General features: G+C 41.6%; 1 non-coding gene across 1 annotated transcript; it reads right to left on the bottom strand.

Annotated features, from left to right (window-relative positions):
• Nucleotides 1-2,111: 2,111 nt before the first annotated feature.
• On the bottom strand, nucleotides 2,112-2,230 carry LOC123688398. Its single transcript, XR_006749922.1, has one exon. It is a non-coding gene; the product is annotated as a 5S ribosomal RNA (ribosomal RNA).
• Nucleotides 2,231-5,000: the final 2,770 nt, after the last annotated feature.

Here is a 5,000-nt window from a genome sequence, read left to right as displayed (position 1 = left end):
GGTCCGATTACCGCTGGATCAGACGACGATCGTAACTTGTTGGATACAAATGTATCCGATGTATGTACGTCGTCCCTCTCTGATCTACGGTACGTGGACCGACCCAAGATGCACACGATAATTTTAGCTGACTTCATGCCGAAAAGTCGGTTCACGTCATGCATCGGTATCTTAAATCGCGCCGTAAAGTCGTTCACGTCATGCATCGGTATCTTAAATCGAGCCGAAAAGTCGGCTCACGTCATGCATCGGCGTCTTTTTTTTGTGCCACCGATGCACCACGTAAACTCGATCTTACCGATGCACCACGTAATCTCAATCTTACCGATGCACCACGTGAACTGGATCTTACCGATGCAGAACGTGAATTGGATCTTACCGATGCACCACGTAAACTCGATCATACCGATGCACCACGTAATCTCGGGCAGACCGATGCACAACGTAAATGACGATCGGGACCGGGGCGATCGGTCGTATCTGACACCGCCGGCTCGGTTCTAACATCGTCAATGAGTCGGGGTTGAAAAAAAGGACGTGAACATTTTTCCTTATAAAAATCAAACCCGATCATGGATTTTGATTCTGATTGTTGATTATCGCTATTAGAACATATAAGGAGGCAACCAAATCAAATTTGAGAAAATTCCACGATCAGAAAATTTTTTTCGAAAAAAAAAAAAAAATCGTAATCACCTCGGTCATGGCGAGTTATTTTCCGTATTTCATTCCACAATCAACGTACAACATAGAAGAAATCATCTCTCTAACTATCCTGGTTCAAAAGTTGTATCGGAACATTTCACGTCGTAATATCTCGCCAAGTCCAGACCTCGGCGATAGGTAGTATCTGACACCGTCCGCTCGGGACTGACATCGACTTGGACTCGGGCTGATGATGGGGAGGCGTTTAAGGACGTGAACATTTTTCCTTATAAAAATTAAAGTCGACAATGAATATTGATTCTGATTACTGATTTACGCTTTAAAAACACATTAGAAGGCAACCAAATCGAATTTGAGGAAATTCCACGATCAGAAAATTTTTTTCGAAAAAAAAAAAAATCCGAAAAATATTTTTCGATTCCTATTACTGATTTACTCTTTTAGAACACATTAGGAGGCAACCAAATCAAATTTGAGAAAATTCCACAATCAGAAAATTTTTTTCGAAAAAAAAAAAAATTCGAGGACACCTCGGTCATGGCAAGTTATTTTCCACAATCCATTCCCCAATCGACGTACATCACAGAAAAAATCATCTCTCTAACTATCCTGGTTCAAAAGTTGTATCGGAACATTTTCACGTCGAAAATATATCTCTAAGTCCAGACCGATGCACAACGTAAACTAGGGCTGAACCGATGCACCACGTAATATCGGGCAGACCGATGCAGAACGTAAACTCGATCATACCGATGCTTCACGTAATCTCGATCTTACCGATGCACCACGTAAACAAGGGCAGACCGATGCAGAACGTAAAGTAGATCTTACCGATGCACCACGTAATCTCGATCTTACCGATGCACCACGTAATCTCCATCTTACCGATGCACCACGTGAACTGGATCTTACCGATGCAGAACGTGAATTGGATCTTACCGATGCACCACGTAAACTCGATCTTACCGATGCACCACGTAATCTCAATCTTACCGATGCACCACGTGAACTGGATCTTACCGATGCAGAACGTGAATTGGATCTTACCGATGCACCACGTAAACTCGATCTTACCGATGCACCACGTAATCTCAATCTTACCGATGCACCACGTGAACTGGATCTTACCGATGCAGAACGTGAATTGGATCTTACCGATGCACCACGTAAACTCGATCTTACCGATGCACCACGTAATCTCAATCTCACCGATGCACCACGTGAACTGGATCTTACCGATGCAGAACGTGAATTGGATCTTACCGATGCACCACGTAAACTCGATCTTACCGATGCACCACGTAATCTCGATCTTACCGATGCACCACGTAATCTCGATCTTACCGATGCATCACGTAATCTCGATCTTACCGATGCAGAACGTAAACTCGATCATACCGATGCACCACGTTATCTCGGCAGACCGATGCAGAACGTAAAAAAAAAGCTTACAGCACGCGGTGTTCCCAAGCGGTCACCCATCCAAGTACTAACCGCGCCCGACGCTGCTTGGCTTCAGTGTTCTGACGAGAACTGGCAATTTCAGCGTGGTATGGCCGTAAACAACATATATTGCGATATTTTCTATGATATCTCACTTTTTGGGAGCGGAAAGGACGTGAACGTTTTTCCTCATAAAAAATGAAATAACTTTTGGATATTAATTCTGATTGTTGATTTAAGCTTTAAGAACACATTAGGACATATCTCAATGAAATTTGAGGGATTTCCGAAATCGAAAAATATTTTTCGAAAAAAAAAAAAAATCCCAGAAGACCTCGGTCATCTCAAGTTTATTTCCATATTCTATTACACAATCAACGTACATCACAAAAGGAACCATCTCTCTAACTATCACAGTTAAATTTTTGTATCGGAACATTTCACGTCGGAATATCTCGCTAAGTCCAGACCGGGGAGATCGGTCGCATCTGACACCGTCCGCTCCGGTCTAACATCGTCTTGGAGTCGGGGTAACGATGGAGAGGCGTTTAAGGACGTGAACATTTTTCCTTATAAAAATTAAAGTCGACAATGAATATTGATTCTGATTACTGATTTACTCTTTTAGAACACATTAGAAGGCAACGCAATCAGATTTGAGGAAATTTCAAGATCAGAAAATTTTTTTCGAAAAAAAAAAAAATTCAAGAACACCTGGGTCATGGCAAGTTATTTCCCACAATCCATTCCACAATCAACGTACAACATAGAAGAAATCATCTCTCTAACTATCCTGGTTCAAAAGTTGTATCGGAACATTTCACGTCGAAATACCTCGCCAAGTCCAGACCGGGGCGATAGGTAGTATCTGACACCGTCCGCTCGGGACTGACATCGACTTGGACTCGGGCTAATGATGGGGAGGCGTTTAAGGACGTGAACATTTTTCCTTATAAAAATTAAAGTCGACAATGAATATTGATTCTGATTACTGATTTACTCTTTTAGAACACATTAGAAGGCAACGCAATCAGATTTGAGGAAATTTCAAGATCAGAAAATTTTTTTCGAAAAAAAAAAAAATTCAAGAACACCTGGGTCATGGCAAGTTATTTCCCACAATCCATTCCACAATCAACGTACAACATAGAAGAAATCATCTCTCTAACTATCCTGGTTCAAAAGTTGTATCGGAACATTTCACGTCGAAATACCTCGCCAAGTCCAGACCGGGGCGATAGGTAGTATCTGACACCGTCCGCTCGGAACTGACATCGACTTGGACTCGGGCTAATGATGGGGAGGCGTTTAAGGACGTGAACATTTTTCCTTATAAAAATTAAAGTCGACAATGAATATTGATTCTGATTACTGATTTACGCTTTAAAAACACATTAGAAGGCAACCAAAACAAATTTGAGGAAATTCCAAAATCAGAAAATTTTTTTTCAAAAAAAAAAAAATCCGAAAAATATTTTTCGATTCTGATTACTGATTTACTCTTTTAGAACACATTAGAAGGCAACGAAATCAAATTTGAGTAAAATCCAAAATCAGAAAATATTTTTCGAAAAAAAAAAAAAATTCGAGAACACCTCGGTCATGGCAAGTTATTTTCCACAATCCATTCCCCAATCAACGTACATCCCAGAAAAAATCATCTCTCTAACTATCCTGGTTCAAAAGTTGTATCGGAACATTTTCACGTCGAAAATATATCTCTAAGTCCAGACCGATGCAGAACGTAAACTCGATCATACCGATGCTTCACGTAATCTCGATCTTACCGATGCACAACGTAAACTAGATCACACCGATGCAGAACGTAAACTCGATCTCACCGATGCACCACGTGAACTGGATCTTACCGATGCAGAACGTGAATTGGATCTTACCGATGCACCACGTAAACTCGATCTTACCGATGCACCACGTAATCTCGATCTTACCGATGCACCACGTGAACTGGATCTTACCGATGCAGAACGTGAACTCGATCTTACCGATGCACCACGTAAACTAGGGCTGACCGATGCATCACGTAAACGACGATCGAGAGGCGCGAAAGGACGTGAACGTTTTTCATTATAAAAATTGAAATAAATGATAAATAATGATTCTGATTGTTGATTATCGTTTTTAATATGCATTAGTAGGCAACCAAATGAAATTTGAGGAAATTCCGATAACAGAAAATTTTTTCGAAAAAAAAAAAAATTCATGAAATCCTCGGTCATCGCAAAATATTTACCATATTCTGTTCGATAATCAACGTATATTTAAGAAGGAATCATATCTGTATCTATCTTGGTTCAAATTTTGTATCGGAACATTTTGACCAAAGTCCGAGCTTCGGCCGAAACAGACACCGCTGACCTGGCCTATCGATCGACCGAGAGTCGGGGATAGAGCGTAAGTGTTGTCTGGAGGGGAACCCTGTGCTCTCCTGACATATATAGGGAAGGTGGTCGCGTTGGGCGATGCAGAACGTTTGGATCGGGAATTATATTTTTGGTTCAGCTATTGGAATATGGTTTATTGTTGGTATATATTGGCGAAATAACGTTCTTACTGACTGGGGATATTCATAAAAATGAGTCCGGAGATTTTCAGATCGAAGTCCGAGTGATCCGACTTGGAAGGCGTGTTGGGTGGGTCGAGATGGCTTAGATCGATCAGACGAGGCGGGCTAAGTGTTGACGTCATGCATCGGTCCATTTTCAGATTGAGTCCGAGTAATCCGACTTTGAAAGAGTGTTGGGTGCGTCGAGACTGTTTAGATAGATCGGACGAGGCGGACTAGGTGTTAACGACATGCATCGGTATATTTTCTGATCGGAGTCCGAAGAAATCGGCCCTAGTAGGCGCAGCGGACGGTCGAGACGGCCTCG

Source organism: Harmonia axyridis, chromosome X (assembly GCF_914767665.1).
Source record: "Harmonia axyridis chromosome X, icHarAxyr1.1, whole genome shotgun sequence".
Taxonomy (NCBI): Eukaryota; Metazoa; Arthropoda; class Insecta; order Coleoptera; family Coccinellidae; genus Harmonia; species Harmonia axyridis.
The sequence above is the reverse complement of the archived record's forward strand: the minus strand, read 5'-3'. Positions and strand labels throughout refer to the sequence as shown.